The 24390-nt window shown below is 40.5% G+C and overlaps 1 long non-coding RNA gene across 1 annotated transcript in view; it reads right to left on the minus strand.

Moving 5' to 3' along the window:
• LOC123347173 overlaps positions 1–23122 on the minus strand; it is a 44408-nt gene extending 21286 nt beyond the window's left edge. The window contains exon 1 of the long non-coding RNA XR_006573066.1: positions 23010–23122. This is a non-coding gene — a long non-coding RNA (uncharacterized LOC123347173). The remainder of the gene's footprint in view (positions 1–23009) is intronic.
• Positions 23123–24390: the final 1268 nt, after the last annotated feature.

Raw genomic sequence — 24390 nt, forward strand, 5'->3', positions numbered from 1 at the left:
AACTGTACTTGGCATGCCCTGACTGAGGGACTTACTTTCAATTAAATATCACTCGCTAATCAGGGGACATGGGTTCCAAAGTCGAAGGAGAGAAAGAGGGGACAGGTACTTGTATCTGGTGGTGTGGGCTGTACCTGAGGTCCTCAGACATCATTTAACCCTTTCTCTCTCCACTATGTAATAATGAAGTTAATTTAGACTCAATTGACAGTCTTCTTATACATTGCAGAGCTCAAGTCAATGATACCTAGGTCTAAGTGTTAGACCTGCTTTTGTACAGCTTCTCTGATGCAAGAGATTGCACAGTGAGGTTCCTCTCCTAACAGCTGAAATCACTGAGAGCTGTGTTAAATGGTGGGACCTGAAGACATCCCAGAGGATTGGTGAGTGGATGGCAGAAAAGCCAGTGGAGAGGTGTGGAGACCAGCTGGTAGGGAAGTATGGCGATAAGGCAGCTGGTGAAGAGGAGTTTTGTGTTGATCAGTCGGCAGGATGACTGGTGAAAAGGAGCGGTGAGCAAGTGCCCAAGGAGTGGAGCAAGTAAAGTGCCTTCTTACCCCACCTCCACCCAGGGCAGGAGGTTAACTCTGAAGATGCACCCCTGGACTTTGAGTCTTCACTCACCAAGGATAACAACTTTGAGTGGGGAGCAGAGAAGGGATGGGCACATTAAAGGGAGTTTTGGTTGCTGGACTCAAGAAGCTGACAGAAAAGGACACTGCCCAACTTACTTGAGGGTGGGTCTTGTGCTCATGGTTTATGTTTATGAACCCTATTTGCAGTGTTTTCCAAAATTAATGCAGGGTTACTTCTCTCCTTTTTAATAAAAGGTTTTTTTTCTACACTCAGACTCTGCTTGTGAGAGGAGAAGTATTGCCTCTTAGAGGCGCTCAGTGGGTGGTATGTGATTGTCCTATATATACACACACACACATATTGCAGCATTAAAAATATTTTAGACAGGTTGTAAAGAATACCATCTCCACTTGAAACTTAAAGGGCAATCCAAGTAGGCCTAATATTATTAGCTACCTAAAATTTAACTCTTACAAGAACCCCGGTCTTCCTCTGGGGGTTCTTCCTGTAAAAAAAAAAAAATCATGGAATCTTAAATGATTACAAGTGAACAAGTGTGACATTCTATACCTTGGGGGAGTGTAACCCCCATATTCCTCATTTTCATATAATTGTGATCTTACCTGACAAGGCTTGCTTTATATGTATCAGGGGAAAGGTTATGATCTGCTGAAAGTCATTTCTCCATCCATATATGAGTATCATTAATTCATATGAAGTTATGAGAATTGTGTTGTATGGTGGTGACTAAAACATATGGTAAGTTGGGGAATCAGCCAGATATTAGCTCCCCAGAGGCAACAGCAAGGACAGTAGCCAAGCATGGGTGGGGTGTCAAACAACCCATCAACAGCCATTGTCCAGCAAGAGAGCTACAATGCGATGACTCACCTGCCTGAGGCCACACCAGGGGAATTGCTCAACTTTGCTTGGAGAGACTCAGCAATGCACCCCACACATACCTGGACTTGTGCTCCCCAAGCATGTGGACTGAGGGTATAAAACAGACAGAGTGAACACACATTGGGCTCTTCTCCTACCCCCACCTTTGCTGCAAGCAACTAAGCCCTGGTCTACACACAGCCCCTGGTTCGAACTAGGGTACGCGAATTCAGCTACGTGAATAACGTAGCTGAATTCGAACTACCCTAGTTCGAATGACTTACCGTCCAGACGCTGCGGAAGCGAACTCCGCGGCTCCAAGGTCGACTCCGGCAACTCCTCCTGCTGCGGTGGAGTACCGGAGTCGACCGCGGCGCTTCCGGAGTTCGAACTATCGCGTCTAGATCAGACGCGATAGTTCGAACTCCGAGAAGTCGAACTCGCCGCGTCGACCCGGCGGGTAAGTATAGACGTGGCCTAAGACACTGAGAAGAAGAAAAGAATCCAACAGAGGATATTGGCCCAGATTTAAGGAACAAACCTGTATATTAAGGACTGCAATATCCAGTGGGGTGAGAAACTGCTTAATATAGATGTTGCCCAGTCTAATAGGATTGAGAGTTTAGACTGCATGCTTAATATTTTATTTTCTTTTAGTAACCACTCTGAACGTTTGCCTTTCACTTAACATCACTTAAAATCTATCTTTTCTAGTCAATAAATCTGTGTAATTGTTTATCTTTACCAGTGAGTTTGTATGAAGTGTGGAGCAAATCTGCTCAGGTTGGCAAAGGCTGGTGTATGTCCACTTTCCATTGCTGAAGTAGTGAACCAATTAATACATTTGCACTGCCCATCTAGAGCAGTGAAAGACAGTATATTCCTAAATGCTGGGAGCTGGGGGGATTTGGCTGGTGCCTTTGTGATTCATGTGTAGCCCTGGGAGCATTCACGCAATCTTGCTGGGTGTGGGGCTCCACATTCAGTTGTGCTGAGTGATCACAGCTCCTGGAGGGGTTGCTGCTGGTCACTAGCAAGGCATTGTGAGAGACAGCCCAGGCCAGGGAGAGTTCAAGGGGCACAGTCTCAGGCTGCATCCCGGTCCCAGGCTGCACCCCAGGGGGGATTCTGTCACAACAAGACACCAATCTTTGGATGTCAACAAATAGATATCATAACTATCTGGTATGAGTATGTGTGACAGTGTACCTCAAAATGACACCATGAACCCCCATGTTCATCATTTGTATATAGTTGTGATATTTTGTTCAAAGCATGTCTTGTGAGGTATCATATGACAGTTCATGATCTGCTGAAACTCATTTTTCTGTCAAAATATCATTGTATATGGACTTATGAAATTTTGCTCTATGGTTGTTATTGAAATATGTTGTGAGTCTGGGAGATGCCCACAGCTGACTCTCCAGTGGCAACAAAGGATGTGATTCACACCCAGACAGCTGTTAAGTAACCATCATGAGCCATTGAATTGAGCCAAGAAATTTACAATTTAATAGAAATAGTTGCTAGAGCTCACATAATGGAGATTATTTAACTCTGTGGCTCAGCAGAGCATGTAAGACCTAAGACATGTGACCCTCCACTCCATCTTGGCCAGTGATTTTTCCATGCACATGGAAAGGAATCTAATTAGGGGACAATGATATCATGAGGTCACCTCTCTCCTCTGGCCTCTCTCCTTCCCCACCTAGTCTGAAGGCAACAAGAACATTTGGAAGAAAATACTTTGGTCCCAGACTGAGCAGGGAATTCAGCCTTCATATTAAGAAATCTGAACTGCTTACAATACCTAGTGGGGTGAGAAACTGCTTGATTCAAATGTTGATTAGTCTGATAAAGTTTAGAATTCGGACAGCAATTTTACTTTTATTTTTATGTAACCATCTCTGTCCTTATGCATATCACTTAAATCTATCATTCTGTAGTTAATAAACATGTGTTAATGTTTTATCCTTACCGGTGAGTTTGTCAAAAGTGCTTGGGTAATCTGCTCAGATTACAAAGGCCGGTTCATATCCACTATCCTTTGATGAAGTGGTGAACTAATTAATGAGCTTGCATTGCTCAAGACATCTTGAGCAGTGAAAGAGGGAATATTTCTGGGGTGCAAGACTGAGAACTAGGGACATTTGCTGCTGTTTCCATCTGTATAGTTCAAGAGTGGCTTAGAGAGCACTCATTCAATTTAGCTAGATGTCTCCTTTCATGTTGCTGAGTGATTACAGCACCTGGAGGTGTTTGCTTCTTATCACTAGCATAGCATTGTAAGAGACAGCCCAGGCTTGAGAGTTAAGGGGACACAGCAATCCCACAGTTCCAGATTGTACCCTGGGGTTCCATCACATTATATACTAACAGAACATCTCTCCTTGTACTTATTTGGGGAACTCGATCAAAATTAAAGCCAGGATAGTAAAGGAACTAATTAAATTTGCTAATGCATAATTTAGCAACCTCCTACTGCACATTCTCTACATCTCTGCTATGAAATAGTATCTCAAGATGTCAGCTAAGTCTTTCATCTGGGCACTGCTTTCAACCCTAGTATATCTTCCATTCCAAAATCCCCCAAATCCCATATACTATAACCTCATTCTTCTCACTAGTCATGAATGAATCATTGAACTATAACTTTTGTCAGCATGCTATGGGAAGCAATAAGTTGGATATATAAAGTATGAAAGACATCTGAAAAAATAGTTAATTGCATTTTGAATTTGTAAAACTGCTTTGGTTAATGCAGTGTCATTCCATATTTTATCTATTACATACTAATAACTGAAATCTTTCTGAATGCATGAAACTTTTTATTTTGGGGCACACTGCTGATGAGCACCTTTTATAAAACTGATGTCTGAACATCCAAGTTCCCAAAACATCATTAAAATGCAGCCTGCATTTTATGTGCAGTGTAACCTTTCTTATTTTATACAATTTTGAAGTACAGATTATGCCACAGTTTATTTCAGTATGTGTATGTATTGTAAAATGAATTTCTGTAACCAAATGTACCTCAGTGATCTGGAGCAGTCCTTGCTCATATCTCTGTAGCCATTCCAAATTTTACTAACGAGGGTGTGAGAATGACACACACACAAAAAAAAGGTCAATATAGCCAAGTAGATGCCTTAAAGAGACAGCCAAATAAAGATTTTTTGAAATTAGGCCATGAATGAAAAAATCCACTTTGTGATTTTCACTTGGGAAGATTAGAAAAACAGCAGATGGAACATATATACAAGTCTGAATAGAATGACCACAAATATAGCATATTTATGTTATTCTCTAATTATTAATGTGGATGTTAACATTTCAAAAAGTGACTTTATTATGATGGCCCTTTCTTTTCCCACATATACAGCATTAATGGTTTAGTGAAATCCATTTAACTTGCACATAATTTATGTAACCAGATTTTGAAGGTGGGACTGATGAATGTGTGAGGATTATAGAGGCAAAATTCACCTCAACCTGGTGCCACATTTTGGGTGTGCAATGCAGCTTCCATGTGACTGTAACTCCAGCCTATGGGATCCTGGTGTCTGCCACTTATGGGTACTGACTAATAGGATGACTGCATCTGTCTAAATGTAGGCCAAATGGCCACTCCTCTAGCAGTCTCTATAATTTCTCTCTCAATGTACCAGCACAGAGGCTTTTTCTGTGGTGCATAGGCACAACTGTGCTATTGTTGTTGCCCATTGTAGCCCTGAGGATTAATCTGTTGGTCTGTATAAAATGTCTTTTTGATAAAAGTGTGTAGGCTGCATAGATTAATAGAATTATTTACAATAAGCTGTAATGCAAGATACCTAGAAACTTCTAGGCCAGACATCCTGGCCAATTTCCTCCATGACGCTGAAAGAAACCTTTAAGACCCTTACTCAGAAAAGTAATAATAGGATACAAACCTACGCAAAATGTCTAGGGATCTTTTGAATGTCTGCTAACCTTTCACCTAGATAGGGTGAAAAGGGGGGAATTTCTGCCCACAAATTTCACACATATACACCGCAGATGCGTACATATCTGTCATCCATACGCACATAAAAGGTCAGCCTATGAAAACAGGTACCCTCACCTTTCCATGGGGGAAAGACAAATTTGGGCATAGGAGGAAGGATTTCTCCCTATAAAAAGGGTGACAATCCACCATTAGGCAGGCGATACACCCATCTTTCTATCTTCCATCGCCTCACCCTGTCTCCCCCACGAAGGCTGTCAATTACTGATATGTCGTAGTGTTCTGTCCTTTCACAGCTGTAAGTATGAACAAATTCTTATTTCTGCTTTATCTTTTAAAAGCATCTAGTTTATAGAGGTAAACTTATACTCAGTCTTTTTATTATTTCCTTTTAAAATAGTGTGAAACCACACCCAAGTGTCTATTGCACAAAGTAAATTTGTCATAGGTATATTTCATATAGAACTGTGATATTTGTAACTTTGTAATCTCAAACTGCTTTTAACATTTTACATTTACTTCTTGTTTTATTGATTTTAAATAAAAGGTCTTGATTGACTAATTTTATCTCAGTGTAATTTCCTGTCATATACCCCCAATCTCCTTGTATAATTCTGTGAAGCCTGATTCAAGATGAACTTTATCTTCTGATCACACATATTGGTGAGCCATACCCACATTATTAATATCTATTATTATTAATATTATTAATTAATTAGAAAATTAATTATTAAATAAAACTAAATTAAGTGGATAAATTCCACTGTCCCTACTAACCCTCCCCAAATCAGGCTACACCATGATCCCAAAGATGTGAAGGGGTTAAGTAGTGCAGAGGTCTCCATTATTTCAGAGCTGTTTACATGTTAAAATAGTGATTTTATTTTTTAATTTCTTCTCATGTACACATTATAGAAAAGAATATTAAGGTATCCTCAGAAATAATACTGTTTTGTTCACCTTCAATAACTTGGTTTTGGAGGATGAGGTATTTAAAACCTGAGGCATAAGGTGGCAGGGTCAGTATTATGGAAGCTTTAGGTTACTATACTCAAAATTGCATGCAGTGTTGTTGTAGCCATGTTGGTCCCAGGATATTAAAGAGTCAAGGTGTGTGAGGTAATGTCTTTTATTGCACCAACTTTCGTTGATGAGAGAGACAAGCTTTCGAGTTTACACAGACCTCTTCTTCAGGCCCAGGAAATAACTGTCACTGCAAGCGTTAACAGACTCAAAACCCCCTTCACCAAACAAAGAAACTCCATCAGAGCACTAGAGAAGTAGATTGCATCATGGAACGGGCTACCCAAATACCTGAGAGAACCTGCTTCAATACAGGTATAAAACCCCCTCTGAATGCACACCCCCAATTGTCACCTACCATCCCTCACTGCACCCCATATCCTCAAATAACTACAACCCATACTCAATGGGGACCCACCCTGAAAAAAATCTTTACTGAACCCCCTCTTTTGGCTTTCAAACTACTCCTCTAAACTCTTCAAGGCATCAAAAGGAAGCTCCCCACTGACCAGGACACCAACTCAAAGCAGCACCAGACCCTTCCAGAACAACAGATTCAAAACCTGCAGACATATCTCCACTGCTACAATGATCAACACCCCTCCCCCACAACACACCATTCAAGATTCATGGGTCTTACACATGTCTGTCACAATATGTGGTGTACCTCATCCTGTGCATTCAATGCCCCAATTGTAACTATGTCAGTGAAACCAGACAATTACTAGGCTCTCAAATTAACTCACAGAAGAAAAATATCAGACACAAACATCCCATTACCAGTGGGTGAATGCTTTTCATAAAGTGATCACTCTATAGCTCACATATCAGTCCCCATCCTCAAAGGAAACCTGCACCACATTTTTAAAAAGATGAGCTTGGAAGTTAAATTCATGCCTTTGTTAGACACTAAAAATCATGGACTAAATAGAGACACTGGATTTATGCCTCATTACAGCAATATGTAACCCACTAAGAATCCTCCACAACTTCTTCCCCCTCCCTTAACTCCCTATGACTCAAGATGTGTTAATGGGCCTCTTCACCTTGCTCCCTTGAAATATGTGTTAACTACTTATGCTAAACAGTCTGTTCAAATCTTGTATTTAGCAGTGACACTTCAAGTTAATTTCCCAGACCTGAAGACAGCTCTGTGTAAACTCGAAAATTTGTCTCTCTCACCAACAGAAGTTGGTCCAATAAAAGATTTTCCCTCAACCACCTTGTCACTCTATAGTTGTTATTGGCAGGGTTGCTTCATCATCTGTCTGCCAAAGCTCAGTTCCTCTATTTTTAGTATGATATTGCCAGATCCCCTTCTCACTTATAAGTGGATAAGGAACTAGTTAAAGGGGACACAACAATGGGTCATACTGAAAAGTGAACTGTCAGGTTGGAGGGAGGTTACTAGTGGAGTTCCTCAGGAATTAGTCTCGGGAAAAATCTTATGTAACATTTTTATTACTGAACATGGCACACAAAATTGGAATGTGCTAATAAAATTTGGATGACATGTATGGTGAGCTATTGCCAATATGGAAGAGGACCAAAATATATACAAGAAGATCTGGATGACCTTGAAAACTGGAGGAATAGAAATGGAATGGTTTTAGAGTGGCAGCCGTGTCAGTCTGTATCAACAAAAAGAATGAAGAGTACTTGTGGCACCTTAGAGACTAACAAATTTATTTGAGCATAAGCTTTTGTGGGCTAAAACCCACTTCATCAGATGCATGGAGTGGAAAGTACGGTAGGAAGAAATGTAATAGTGCAAAGTGCAAGGTCATTCATTTAGGCAATAACAAGAATTTTTGCTATAAGCTGGGGACTTATCAGTTGGAAGTGACTCAGGAGGACAAAGACCTGGGTGAATTGGGTGATCACAGGATGACTAGGAGCTGTCAATGAGATGTGGCCTTGGAAAAAAGGTAATGCAGTCCAAGGAGGTATTAGTCAAGGTATTTATTTTCAGTAGAGACAGGGAAGTGTTAGTACTATTATACAAGGCACTGCTGAGACCTCATCTAGAATACTGTGTGCAATCCTGGTCTCCCATGTTTAAGAAAGATTGATTCCAACTGAAACAGGTGCAGAGAAGAGCTACTAGGATGATCTGAGGAATGGAAAATCTACCTCTTGAGAGGAGATTTAAGAGCTTGGCTGGTTTAGCCTAATCAAAAGAAGGCTGAGGGGAGATCTAATTGTTCTCTATAAATACATCAGAGGGATAAATACCAGGAAGGGAGAGGAATTATTTAAGTTAAACACCAATGTGGGCACAAAAACAAATGGCTATAAATTGGCCATGAACAAGTTTAGGCTTGAAATTAAGTAAAAGTTTCTAACCATCAGAGGAGTGACGTTTTGGAATGGCTTTCCAAGGGGACACAAAAATCCTAACGGGGCAAAAATCCTAACTGGCTTCAAGACTGAACTTGATACGTTTATAGAGGGGATGGTATGATGGGACTGTCTACAATGACATGTGGCCCATCGGCGACTGCCTGTAGCAAAAATCCCCAATTGCTGGAAGCGGGACACTAGATGTGGAGGGCTCAGAATTCTCTTTAATAACTGATTCCCACTTATCTGCCGCATGCTAATGGTCTGACTGATTGCCATATTTGGGGTCAGGAAGGAATTTCCCCCCTTTCTGAGAGACTCGGGGGGCTGAGGGAGGGTGAAGGTTCTCCTTCCTCTGTAGCATGGGTCATCTGCAGTTTTAAATTACTGTAAATTGTGAATTCTCCCTAGCCTGAAGTCTTTAAACCATGATTTAAGAACTTCAGTCACTCAGACAGAGATTATGGGTCTATTACAAGAGGGGGTAGGTGAGGTTCTGTGGCTTGCAATGTGCAGGAGGTCAGACTATATGATCACAATGGTCCCTTCTGACCTCTAAAGTCTATGAGTAATTCCACTGAAGTCAGTGGACTTGCAGTGGTGTAAAACTGGTGTGTGATCGGAGTGTGGCCCATGTCCTCAAGATGATTATATATCTAAGCCAATAAAAGCCATTTATTTTCAAGTCTTCTGGCAACACTGTTGGGAACTGGGGGGGAGGGAGTGGGTTAGAGGGAGGCTTATTTCCCCCACGCACCTCCCAATTCAAATATTTACACAACCTTGACCATTGCTTAAAAATATTTCTGTATTGATTCGACATCATGCAATTGTTTGGCACAGTTTAATTATTCAGCTGGGTTTTAATCTTTTGGAGTTGTGAGATGCTGATAATCATGTCAAGATTTGTTTTTAAAATTTAAATTCTGCTTTGTTTTTTGGCTTATTGTGTTCAATTAATTCAGCTGCAGTATGTGTCTTGCTTTCTGTCATCTGCAATACAATAACAGTAACTTCCCAGTGTGTTCTGGCCTGTAGCCAGGGAGCAGAGTTACTCTTTCTCCTTGTGCTTTCACTGCCACTTCAATGGATTATTGCTGCCAGCAGGAAAAGTACAGTAAATTGAGGCTGTTTCTTCTGTAGAAATCCTATGATAGAATTAAGAGGTATTCTAATATTTTACAAGAGACTGGGAACATCTGTTAAGATCCAGCTGGATGAATCTTAGGCAAATAGAGTGGAAAGTCATTTTGTGACTGTCTACTCGGGTAGCTTCCTGTCCCGTTGTTAATCTTTCTGCTGTCACATTTTGTGTCACTGAGTGGCCAGAGCAATTTCTGCTCACAACTTAAAGCTTGGGGTGGTTTTCTTTCTTGCTTGCTTTCTTTCTTGCTTTCTCTTATTTCAGGTTTGTGGAGTTAAAAGTGAAGTTGCTTTAAACCTCATCTGCAAAAAGAAGTCAGGGTGAATATATCAAAATATAGGATTCACATGCCAATGGGCATACAGTGCTGACAGTACAGAAAGGCTCAAAGGGATCAGGATTTAATCTTCTTCTGATACTGTGTATCTATGATAGCCAACTGTAGAGCTATATGCTGCCTGGTAGCTACACTGACGGTTTGCAGAGCTGTCAGTCATAGACGGTCCCTTCATAGGCTCTGCCCTTTCACCTTCCACATCAGAACATCTGGTGCTCCTGTGAAACAGGTAGACAGTAGTTGGTGCAGCTGCCTGCTTTTCATGGGAACTAAGGCCCTAATTCAGTAATTTACTTAACCACACATTATTTGACTCGGTGCTTGAGTTACTAGGTGAAATTCTGTCATTTAGAAGGTCAGACTAGATTGTCATTTTTCTGACCTTACTTTCTATGAATCTTAAGTATGCTTTAGCTTTAAGCAGGACTAATCTGTCCCCTTAACATCAGGAGGATGGCTCACATTCATAAAATTATGTATATGCTTAAATGCTTTGCTGGACCAAGGCCTAATTTAGGAAAATATTCTCAACTTGTCATCATTTAAGCAGTGGCAATTTTGATCATTTTTTCCCCACTAAAGTTGGCTAAAAGTGCCTCCCTTAAGCACTTTTGTCTTATAGCAACTTTCTCTGTAGTGACTCATTGTGTACTTCATTCATCTTCCTCACATCACAACCTTCATCTCTGAGCAGTCCATTACATTGACTTTACTGCTTACCTCCTGGCAACTTGCCCCAAAACACTCCTCTGTAAGCTCTCAGCATTATGTCTCTCAGAAAGTCCTACATTAAGTTCCCCTCAGAGTGACAGTAGGGTAGATGGGTTGCCTCAGCTGCCATAATATGTCTCTCTCCCTCAGTTGTTGGTAATATTATTTTGTGCTGCCAACAGCATAGACCATCCAGTTCTCTGTCTTTCCTGAAGGTGTAATTGCTCAATATACAGAAGAGCGGGGTTTGCAGGCCACAAAGGAGACTTTGTTTCACAAGGTCAAAAGTCCCAGGAACACAGGGAATGGCTAAATGATTCTTCCTACTCCCACTATGGTACCACACAGTCAGTAACTCTCTCAAGCCCAGGTTCATCCCACAGAGCCATAACTAAATTGAAAAGGATATAATACCTTTTCTTCCTCCCCCACAAACCCTTGCCCTTCTCTCCCTTCCCATCAAAAAATGTCTAAAACCTTAATTGTTATTACTGGAGAATATGAACACACAAACAGCCATCACCTCAACCAGAAGGCTATGAAATTGTATAGGAAGCAAATATACACTACATCCATATGCCAAAAGATATACCAAGTATATTCTAAAGAAAACAGTCCTCTCCAGAAAGGAGAAGTGCTTAATATACATTCTGTGAGAGTCTTTTTTCCACCAGATTTTTTGTCACTGCTCATATATTGCTTTGCCAGGTGATCCTCATGGTGCAAATATCCAATGAATTAGAAAGGTGGAAAAAGACAGAACTTCAATGTCTTTTGTCTCTGTACATTTTTTTTCCTCACTTGGTAGGTGCACATGCTGCTTTATGGGTTGCTCAAAGAAAATGTAGATTATACTATAAACTTAATTGTCTGACTGCCACACTTTCAGCCATTTTTGCCAATGTTTAGAATATATTTTGCAGTTTTCAAAAACTGCTTATTTTACAAATTTAAACTGAATTTGGAAAAAAGTGTATTTTATTACAGTACTTTATTTCAAAACTGTCAAAAGGCCCAGATTTGTTCCTTTCTCCTACTCACAAAAGAAAATAGCTTGTTGAAAATCCAAAGATAATATACAGTCTCAATCAGCCAAGCCACCCTGTGCGAATCAAGATGGATTGAAAGAGTATGACAAAACTGGGTCACCTCAGTGAGCATTTAGGAGGGCACACAGATAATACCTCACTCAATCTTTCAGTATCTGTCTGTGGAGAGGAAGAAGGCAATAATCTCATATTCAATGGGATATTGGTGTTCTCACTTACAATCACATCTCAAAGATAAAAGACCCTGTCCACTGCTCCAATCTAGTATTGTTCATCTCTCTTTCTCTAAGTCCAATTTTATAAAATAAAAAGAAAGGGCCAAGTCCGATCCTCATATATGTACATGCAGCCCCTGTTGATCTTGCTGAAAGCTGCACAAAAGCATCAGAAAGCAGAACTTTGTCCAAGATATTTTTAAGTGTATGTATAAAATCAGAAAGTGACTGATATGGCATTTGCTTATTGGCATAACTCCACTGATGTCATTCTATACAGTTTAATTTTAATTCAGTCTAGCAGTGACTTATATTAGGATAATTAAGATCAGAGTTAGGACTTAAGAGCTGACTTGTGGTGAAATCCAGTATATCGGTGTAGCAGTCATTGAGGTCTGGTTCATATCTGAGTCACAATTTTCTGAACAAATGTCACTTGCTCTGTGAAAGACTTGTGCAAAATCAGTTGAGGCCTCTGTATTGTAAAATCCCATATTTTATTATTATCGTAATACTTATTAATTCTAGGATGTATTCGCAGAACATGTTTCATAGTACTGTATGAGTTATTACATTAGTGTCTAGTTGCTGCATTGCACTAGACACTGGACAAACATATAGTAAGAGATAGTACCGTCCCCAAACAGTTTATAACCTAAAAAAACAAGACAGACTAGGAGAGGAGTGAGGTGACAAGAAAGAAAAAGAGAAACAGGCGAAACGAGGTGACTTGCCCCAGGTCACTGAAGAGGTCACTGGTAGAGATGGTACTAGAATCCCAGTCTCCTGGTGCCTCGTCCAGTACCCTATCAATGTGTCTGTGCTGTCTGCCTGTCCTTAAGAATACATCAGACTCACTTAACTGTTTAAGGTTATGGTGTCCAGTAAACCCTATGATAATTCTGAAGATTTTTCTCAGACAGGACTCTGAGGCATGTTTGATAAAATATCTGCCCCCACCTCCAAATGACTTGTGAAACTGAACTCCCAATTCTCTGTCCCATTTGACCTTTAATTTTGTACTGAATTAATTGGAAAACTAAATGCTTCAGGGCAATATTTTTTTTTCAGATTACTTGGCAATGGTACCATGGATCCATAGGATCTGTGCTATGTCCCAGTTTGTAAACAATGCCCTGGAGGAACCCTTCAATGTGCCAGACCTCAAGTGGCTGCAGTCAGGCTCTAGAACTCCTGAGCTTTGCCCAACAAGTCCAAATGACATAGGCTCCCGTACAGACATTTTGCCCTCTTCAGGAATTAATGCACCTCCACAAATATTTGCAGTGACACCCGGTAGCCTTTTCAAAACAGCCTTAACACCACCAGGAAGTCCTTAGATTAGCACAGAGAAAAAAAGGTTAAGACAGAAAGCTAGTGTTAGGGCTCTGTCCAGCCAAGCTGTAGAAGAATCCATTTTGACTCTGTATCTCTCAGGCAGTCCTGGTGAAAGCTCCTGTGTCTCTCCAAAGGCCAGTTCTTATCCCAGCCTCCTGTCACCTTTGTACATTGTCCTCCTGCAGAGCCATGCTAAGTTCACATGGTCTGCCTGCCAGCCAGAGTTTTCCAGTGTTAGTTGTCAATTATTCTGTCATTTCTGATGTCTTTCTGGATCCTTTCTTGTTATGGGTCAATTCCAGCCAGTCCTTTAGTGACAGTTACACAAACACCTCATATTTCCTGCTTTGCTCCAAGAGTAGCTTTTTATAGCAATCTGAAGCACATCTGTTTACAGAGCTCATATAATGCAGAGGCTTTGGGAGACTCTATAGGAGAGTTAGGAATCTGCTTAATGCAGTCTCTCAGCTCATAGTATTTCTGCTTTTATGTGGACATCAAATTAAATTTCTGCTTTAATTCTCAATATCACCTGGTAATCAGAATGTACTCTCCTATTAGTCTAATATTTGACCCAAGCCAATCCCCACCAGATCAAATAAAGTGATTTGACACTATGCCAGATAAGTTACAGCACTCAAAAAAAATGAACTTCATTTCAGATCATTTTATTGTATATTCTAATTAGGGTTCTGATTCAGCAAGACATGTAAACATGTACATAAGTTTAAATGTGAGCAGTCCTATTAAAATCAGTGAGATTACTCACTTACCCAGTTATTCACTGACTTAATTATCTTGCTACTTCAGGGGTACGCCTACACTACCCGCTGAGGATTGATTTATTGTGTCTAGTCTAGACACGATAAATCAATCCCCGATCGCTCTGCCGTCGACTCCTGTACTCCACCGCGGTGAGAGGCAGAAGCAGAGTCGATGGGGAAGCGGCGGCAGTCGACCCCACACCGTGAGGATGTGAGTTAAGTCAACCTAAGTTATGTTGACTTCAGCTACGCTATTCTCGTAGCTGAAGTTGCATATCTTAGGTCGATTTCCCCCTCCACCCCAGTGTAGACCAGGCTCAAGTTTAGGTTGCTCATCTGGCTGAAAGTAAACTGGCCAAGCCTAAATCATGTTAATTCTGGGTCTGAGTCAATCCCTACTGACGTCAGTGAAGGATTTTTCGTTGGTTGCACATATTCTTAGATTTTAAGGCCAGAAGAGAATGTTAGGTTATCTAATCTGACCTCCTGTATAACACAGACCATAGAATTGTATCCAGTTACTCCTGTTTCATCCAGTTGGGCACTGGATTGGGCTTTTGAAACTTTCATTTAAAAAAAAAAGTAATCAAAGTTATGGGAATGTATCTGATTTAAAGAGATACTTCACTTCTGCCACAGTACTAGCAACTTAATAAATAATTAAATTTCAGACTTGAGTCCCCCCTTTGAATGTATCAGATTGTAAAAGTTTAGACGGATTTTCAGCTGGTGTAAATTGACATAGTGCCATTTACTTCAGTGGAGCTAAGCTAATATACAGCAGTGGAGGATCTGGTCCTTAATGTTTAATCTAGGTTTTATTTTCCCCAATGAATCTGTTAATTACTCTCTGTACTGGGTGTTACAATTATCTGACAATTATTGTGGGAGATTATCAAATAAGTAATTACATTGTGAAGCCACAACCATACTTATTTCAATATATCCCCAAATGATTAGAATCAATTAGTTGCAAGTTAAAGTTATAAACATTAACAGGGCCTGATTCTCAGCTGTTGTAAATTGGAATGAATTCATTATTTCAATGGAATTACACCAATTTACACCATCTCTGTGTCTGGCCTAGTGTTTAGAAATGCTGCAACATCCTTTATGTATTACTAAAGGGATCGGCAACCTTTGGCACGCAGCCCGCCAGGGTAAGCACCCTGGTGGGCCGGGACGGTTTGTTTACTTGTCACATCCACAGGTTTGGCCGATCGCGGCTCCCACTGGCCGCGGTTCACCGCTCCAGGCCAATGGGGGCTGCAGGAAGCAGCGGCCAGCAGATCACTCGGCCCATGCCACTTCCCGCAGCCCCCAGTGGCCTGGAGTGGCGAACCGTGGCCAGTTCAAGCCACAATTGGCCGAAGCTGCGGACGTGAGAAATAAACAAACCGGTCCGTCCTGCCAGAGAGATTACCCTGACAGGCCATGTGCCAAATGTTGCTGATCCCTGTCATAGACAGTTCTCTTAAAACATCAGCTCAATGTGCAGCAGCAGTCAAAAAAGTTAACAGTGTAGGAACCATTAGGAAAGGTACAGATGAGAGAGAAAATATCATTATGCCACTATATAAATCCATGTTATGCCCACACCTTAAATACTGCAGGCTGTTCTGGTTGTCCCAGATCAAAAATATGTATTAAAATTGGAAAAGGTGCAGAGAAGCATAACAAAAATGGTTAGGGGTATGAAAAAGCTTTCATACAAAGAAAGATTAAAAAGAAAGACTCTTCAGTTTAGAAGAGAGATGACTAATGGGGGCTATGATAGAGGTCTATAAAATCATGAATGGTTTGGAGAAACTGAATAGGAACTCAGGAACTAGGGGTCACTTGATAAAATAGGCAGCAGGTTTAAAACAGACTAAAGGAAGTACTTCTTCACACAACACACTGTTAACCTGTAGAACTCATTGCCAGGGGATGTTATGAAGGCCAGAACCGTAATGGAATTCAAAAAAGAATTACATAAGTTCATGGAGGATACATCCATCAATGGCTATTAGACAAGGTAGTCATTGGCACAACCCATGCTCTGGGTGGCCTAAGCCTTCAACTGCCATAAGCATCCGGCACTAACCAGTGAAAGGGATAGAATACTGGACTAGATAGCCATTGGTCTGACCCAGTGTGGCCATTCTTATGTTCTTATATTATTGCAGATTTGTTTAGTGTACATTGCATAATACCATTGTCCATTTAGCCATTATACTGTCATTTGTCATTTAAGAACAATCTTTGGCAGCATTTTTTTCCCTGAAATGTAACATTTAGAGAACATAAAAATATCATTTTTGTTCTTATTAGCTGATAAGATGATAGCTCTGAGGCCATTTATGAAGCCTCTAAGAAACTAATTAACATAATTACAGAGAACTGTAAATGATGATTAACAATTAAACCTAAACTTTCAGTACAGATGCTGGCTTTCCCAATGGACAACTTTGAATAAATTATCACTGAAGGGGAAGCTAATGAACTTTTCTTCATGCAGCAGTGACATAATTACATGTCTTCACTACATCCATTAATACTGAGATAAGCCATAAACACCTATACATTTACTATCATAGTTAGCTATTAGGCCTTAAATAATATATATTTTTTTATTTTGCAAAAAGCACCATTTATTTTTCCTGTCATCTAACACATAATTGTTTCTCAAAGTGCATGATATTCCACATGATACTGTTCTGACAAGAACTTATAATGCCAAGGTTTTTTACTTTGATTTAAAAGTTTGTAATATATGGAAGATACTTACATTAAACTTTTTTTTTTTGACTGTACTATCCTTAGCTGCTGGAGTAGAGAACTAGATGTCAGGATTCCTCCTAGGTTATAGTCCTGTCACAGTGTGGCCCTCCATGGAAGTGTTCCTCAGATTTTCAGCATCACTGATCTAAATTTAGCTCTAGATCTTTCTAGATTTGTTCTTCATCATTCCAGATATAACAGATCTATAGACTTACTTTTACATGATCTGCACAATGTCACCATTACTGACAGGGGAGTTGTTGTCCATTATCTCATCTGGCACATGATCTTCTAATGAATCAACCAAGGACAGAAAAAGCAGCTTTGTTTGATTTTGCCTTTCTTTGAACATTAGAACAGCCTTGCTTTGATTAAGTAATTGGTTATGCTGGAGTTTCTCCACATCTTTCTTCCAGCAGCCAAAAGAGATGAAGGAAGCGAAGATTATGCTGAAGATTGAAGCTTTTGTTTTAAAAAGAATTAGTTTCTTTCTACCATAGAGGAGATCAACTTTCATTTCTTGCTGATCAGAGAGTACTGTTTTCTCAGTGTGGTTTTGTCTAACTACTGATATAGGTCAATCTCTGGATAGCCCAATACATTATTATTTGGTGGCAATCTCCAGATTTGAAACAGTACTAAGGGGCTAATGAATTATATAATAAGACGGTCAGGTTTTAATTAGTTTGTTCTTCTGATATAGTCTGACGTAGCAAAACACCCCAAACCCAGGCTGCTAAAGCAAAAGACTCTTAGTTTGTTTCATGCTATTCTATAGCTCTCAGTATAAATCAGAATAGATGTATTGGTTCATGGTAATTTTTTTTTGCTTTTATAGGGCGGTAAGCAGTTTATTTCAATGTTTTTTTCTGGAATTATCTGAAAGTGATGGAGCCTGTCACTCATCTAATGATAGAATGAGAGGATTCCTTACTATTAGCGTGTGACTCTGTCAGTGGCACATGAACATATTGACGCTTCATATTGTTGCAGATGTATTCAATAAATTGGACTATTTCATGAGCAATAGGAATAATATTCTTCTGAGACCACTGTTTTACCATAAAACAGGCTCACTTGTACATACTTGGTAGATTATGGGATAATTTCTTTCAGTCAGAAAAGGAAATAACTGAATCTAAGAAAAGATACCTGAAATCTTAAAGATTTGACCTTACACCATGCCGTTACCATTATTCTCAGACACAGAATGGATGGATGGGCTACAAAAGGATGTTCTGTGTTCAGAACTTCAGGCCTCTTTTAACCCTAGAGATTTTTCTCTACCCTAATGTATCCTCAAACTGTTACTTTTACCCCTCTGTGTGTTTTTCCTGTTGTTTCAGTTAAACAGCTTACACTTGGTTGAGTAAGCAGACATGGCTGAAATTGTGATGTTTCATTAGATATATTAAGTGTGTAGTTTTTACATTGTGGTGGGGGGAAGGAAAGCAGTTTTACAGAGACAGGAGGGAAAGGAAACAGAAGGAAGGAAAATAAGAGAGAAGAGGCAGAGAAGAGTGAAGAGGGAAAGTTAGAGAGGGATATAGAAAAGGGGAGACAAAGGAACCCCTGTCTCCTCCTCATACTCTTGTCCACAGTCACTATCTCCTTCAGGGAAAGCCTGTGGGAGGAGGGCAACCAAAGTAATAAAAAATTGAAGAAACTCCTTTCTGTGCTCTGTTACAAAATTTAGGCTCATACGGACTAAGAAAGAAGCTTATTCCAGTAACATTAATGTGGAAGTCTTCATTTGCTGCTATGTCTGAAGGTCTTTCTAGTTAGAGATAGTTGATTTTTTTTTTTGGTTGAGATTTTTTTCTGATGTAAAAAATGTTTGCTTGTTTTCAAAACTGAAACTTTGTGAAAGGTTTTTTCCCCCTTAACATGTTATGATTTTTCAACAAAAGCAAAACATTTGAGATTGACTTTTCTTAATCCTCTTTTCTTCCCATTAAGTACAATAAATGGAATGGTGTCTTGGGATTTTTCCTCCTTTTTTTTCATCCCCTCTGTAACTTTTTTCTCAAAACTTTGACTTAGAGAGTAGTAAAAGGAAAAGTGAAACTATAACTACATCACTCTGTAATTTTTCAAAAATGAAAAAAAAAACCTACATACAGTTTATTTTATTGCCTTGACTGCTGCCCATTGGATACACCCACACTAGCAAAGACAATGTTTCAAAGTCTCAAACAATATTCCTGAAATGAGGGCTTTTCACTAAGAACCCTCAAGTTCCAGGTCAAAGCAGTGGCATAGCTAGGAGTGGAAATTTGGTAGAGCCCCGACTCTCGGGTGGATGGGCAATGACAGACTGTGCTAGCTCAGCTTCTCCCCCAATGCCACGCCCTCTTACTAGCCATGGTGCCCCCAGACACAGGGCTTCACCTGCCGAGCTGTGCACACACATGGGGTGGCTCACAGAATGGTGAGACAGAGCTACCAAAGTGTAGCTTCCTGAATGGCTGCCACATAGCTCCATGCTGGATTTCAGATGCCCAAGTGACACTCTGCATCGCTGTGGCAGCACTACACCCCTGCTCAGATTTGGGTAAGTCTGGATGCTAAATGGGTTGGGCCACGGCTTGTTGGGACAGTGCTGAATTATTATGAATTACTGTGGCTGATATGAATGAATTTGGTGAACATGAGTTGGTATGGCTTGGTACATCTGAATTTGCTAGAGGATTCTGGGAACAGGATTATTTTAACATCAGACATGTGGTGTGGAAATTTACTAAGGGTGCTTTAATTGCACTTGAATAGTTAAATGAGGCTCCATCTGAGCGTGTGTTTCAACATGAGACTTTGAAACATGTCAGCCAACTGACCAGCTCACAAAGTAAAGAAAACGCAAAAACATGTGATCAGTGGGCTTGGTACAGGTTGATGAGGTTCAAAATAACCCCTTTTGGGGGACACTGCACTAGGAGCTCAAATGAACGATTAATGCGAGGGTAAATGTCAACTGATCTTTGGTCTGTCCCCATTTTGCAGTCCCGTCTTAAATATTACTTAGAAAAAACAGTAATGGAACACCCACAAGGCGTATTTCTGGGACAAGTGACTCCTTTAAGAACAAAAGGTATAAATGCTAAACAGAATAAATTAGTTAGTTTAGTTCCCTAATTAACATCTGAAGAGGTCCAGGACGCTGTAAGACAGAGGGTCAGGGTAGCCAAGACGCTGCTACAAGGGACTTTTGTAAGACTTATGAACCAGGGGGCCTCAGGGTAACCAAGACCCCACTTCGGGGGATGTTTGACAGACCAAGTACCTGAGAGGGGAAAAGAAGAGAAGAGAAAAAGTCTCCATCTAGTACTGGTAGCTATAACTGCTTTGTTTGCCAGTCAGGATACTGTGTAAGGATAACATAGTTATAGAGGGTTTATGCTTGGGGAATTGAGGCTTATTAGGGAGATGAGTCTTATGTAACCTTTACTGCTTGTGTGATTCTCTCTCTAATAAACTGCTGTGCATTGGGCAAATTGAATCTGAATTTTCATTGGTACTAGTAACAATCTTCCCAACTGTGAGCCATTAAAGATCCGTTTCAACACGGCCCACCCAGGCCCACTCATGGCTCCACCCCTAGCTCAGACACACATTTTTTTTAGACTATAAACTTGTGAGAATTTTCAAAGCAAACTTCTGAAAATGTACAGTATATGTTTTTGTTTTGTAATTTTAATTTAGTGGCAGTGACAATGAATATAACTACCTCAAACCCATAGAAACTTATTCTCTCTCTCTCTCTCCCTCTCTTCCCCCCCCCCACCCCAACCCCACAGTAGCTGGGAGCATGGGTAGACAGACTTGCACTAGCATGTTAAAAGTAGCAATGTGGAGGTTGTGGTCCAAGTGACATCTCTGGCGCTCAAGACCCCTTGGTCTGAGCTTGGGTGGCCTGAGCCTCTGACAGTGCCACAACATCCACAATGCTATCTTCAGTGCACTAGTTCAAGCCAAAATAGTGTGAGTCTGTCTACCCAGGCTCAGAGAACCACTGTTCCCAGCAGCAGTGTAGACATACTCACCTTGTCCTATTAAAGTCAATGAGGATTTTGCAGTTAAATTCAACAGGAGCAGGATTAGGTCCATGGCAGTTAATTTTGGATGATACCTAGTATGTTCCCACCCCTCATACCCTCCAATTTGGACATTAATTTGAGTCTTATGCTACACGATATCAATCCTGATATTCTAGACTTGTGCTAAACCTGAATAATCTGTTGACTGTAGGGCTAGGAAGGAATTATCATATTTCATTTCTGACTTGACCAGGATTTTTCTTTATGTTCAGTGATGAGCCACCATGCTAAATAGCCTCCTAGAAGTCTACTTTAAAAAAAATGTATCTATACTGGGAAAGTGCATCATGTTAGAAAACATAAGTAATGTGTTAACTAATATGGTGCTAAAAACAATTTACCCATAGTGTCAGTAAGGGCAGTTGTGTTCAACACATTATCTGCCTATGCTTAAGCCTTTAATCAGCTAATATGGGTTTAAATACAACTGTCCTTTTACACATTAAGGGCAAAAATATATTTAGCTTGGTGTTAATTAGTGTTTTCTAGCATAGTGCTTTTTCCCAGTATAGAAAATGCCTCAGGGAGCTATTTTTTCCAACTAAAACTGTTGCATAATGATTACAATGCTTGTAGCATGTAATTTTATTAATTGTATCCTGTGTAGAAGAAACTACAGATTTTTGGGATCCTTCCTTCTAATTCTCCTCTTTTGTTTAACAAAAAGGTAAAAAGAGGTCACCTAATGTACTATTGTGAAGAGCGATTCATTTAGCTCTTTTTTAGGCTTTCATACAAATCACTAGCCTGGTAGAAAATTTGACATCAAAATCTTTATTTGCTATTCATGAATTCTTCACAGATACTTCTTAAGAAGCTTTCTGATAGCAAGACATATATACATCTTTGTCAGAGTAGGATATTTGTCTAATAATTTTGTTGAACATGGGGGGGGGAAATATTTCACAGAGCAAAATGCTGTCACCTTCAGGAAAACAAGTCAGCACAGAATGACATTGAACAAATATTCTAATTAGTATGGTGTATTTTTCAATAAGGCAAAGAGCATACCATCCACACTGATGAGCAATAGCAGTATGAACTCCATTCTTGGCTATGGGATTTTGGGAATGCTACAGATAAATGTTCTAAATCTGGAAACCTTATTTCCATCCTGAATAGCAAAGGAGTTCCCTAACATTTCCAGTGAACGACTGATTAAAAAAAAAGAAGGAACTCTCCTTTTCTTGTTTTGAGGGAGAAAGTTATTTTTGCTCATGTTTGATTTCCTTGTCCTTCCTAGATGAACAAAGTAACTTCTTGAACTGTGGAAGCAATACTAAAAATACATTCAACTACATACAGTTACAGTTTACAAATGATTTGGTTTGCAAGCATGGTGCTGGTATCACAAGTATGGGATTGCAGTAAAAAACACATTTTACAAATTTTTCTAGTCTGTTATGTGTATGTTAGCACTGTTCAGGTGGTGCAAAGTGATTGATTGTTTTGGGTTGGGAGTTACCAATGGGAAAAAGTCTCATTGCTTAGAATAACCTTCCCATGGCATAAAGCTGGTAGAAGCCCCAAAGTCTACCTTCTGCATCAGCTACAACTTATCTCTAGCATAGGGGGCAAGGGAGGGAATGTGCCAAGGTGAAGTTTCACTATGCCTGTCTTTGAGGCTTTAAAGCAGCTCCTTTCCTGCCCTACTTTACACTGGGACAAGGCACTTCAGGACCAGATAGCTGCATCCAGGTCCCTAATGTGTCCCCTTCCCCTAGTGCAAGTGGACATACAGCATGAGGCAAAATACATTATAGAAATATAAATCTGAGTACTTACATATAAACATAAGGATAAATGTCTTATTTCACTATTCCTGGGGTGCCTTTGAAAGACTGAATTAGGTACTGGAACTGTGTTTTAATTTATATAGTTGTGACACTCTGCACTCCATATTCACCACAGTGGTATGATTGTGATGTGATCATGACATAATGATGATACATCTGTGGCAGAGCTCTGATCTTGCCCCCCGTGGATCCTGCACTTCTAGGCGGTTTGTGCTAGCCTCAGTAGCTCACTGTGACCCTCCACGTAGCCCTTCTGTCTCTAGGGCCAGGGTTACAGTCTACTGAGCCCTTTTCATCATAGGGCAGCAAGAAGGTTGGTGAGAGAAGTCCCACCATCTCTGTTGTCCCTGCAGGCTTATTTCAGAACAGTTTAGGCTCCTGTCCTGACAGGGGCCTGACTTCTCCTCTCAGGAGATGTTCCTGTAGTGTTTAGGTGGGGGGAACCAGGGCCCACCCTCTACTCCAGGTTCCAGCCCAGGGACCCTAATGGTAGCAGCTGTTGGCAGCCAACCTTTCCCTGCCAGAGTTGCTACATTTCCCTAGGCCACTTCCCCACAGCTCTCCTGCTTCTCCCTTCCTCACCGTTACCTTAGGGCTCCCTTAACAATGGCTTGAGGGTGTCTTCATTAACCAGCCCTTCAGCCGCACTTCCTCACCCCTGGCTCTCCTCTGCCTGACTGGAGTGAGCCCTTTTTATAGTATCAGCAGGGCCTTAATTAGAGTCGGGTGGTCACATTAGCTTCATGGCCTCACCTGACTCTTTGCAGGTTAATTAGAGTCAGGTGTTCTCATTATCCTGGAGCAGCCCCTGCTCTGGTCAGTCAGGGAACAGAAAACTGTTAATCCAGTGGCCAGTATAGCTCCCTTCTGCTATTCTGCTGTACCCAACTGGCCTGGGTCTATCACACATCTTATACAAAATATGCCCTGGGAGATGAGAATGAAAAGTTATGATTTGCTGAATATGATTATCCTATTTGTATGCATGTATCATTTTTGTATCTGGAGTTATAAATATTGACTGTGCATCTGTATTTGAAATATGCTTGCTTCTAGGTAACACACACACACTTTACATCTAGTATAGCCAGCACATTGTGAATGGCTCATTAACAAAGACAATGGGACATGAGAAAGGCTTTATCCTCATGTGTGGACACTTCTGTCAGTATATGGATAATGACTGACATGAATCATTGAAGCCTGCAAGGGCATGTGACTAGATCACGTGATCATGGACTCCATTTTAATGCCTGTATTTTTCCACAAACTGTGTTGGTGGGCTTGGCTTGAAACAAGAAGTTCCCTCCACATGGAAGAAACTATAAAAGAGGGAAGTGACATCACCACAGGGCCTCACTCCCCACACA

This window comes from Mauremys mutica, chromosome 1 (assembly GCF_020497125.1).
Source record: "Mauremys mutica isolate MM-2020 ecotype Southern chromosome 1, ASM2049712v1, whole genome shotgun sequence".
Lineage (NCBI taxonomy): Eukaryota > Metazoa > Chordata > Testudines > Geoemydidae > Mauremys > Mauremys mutica.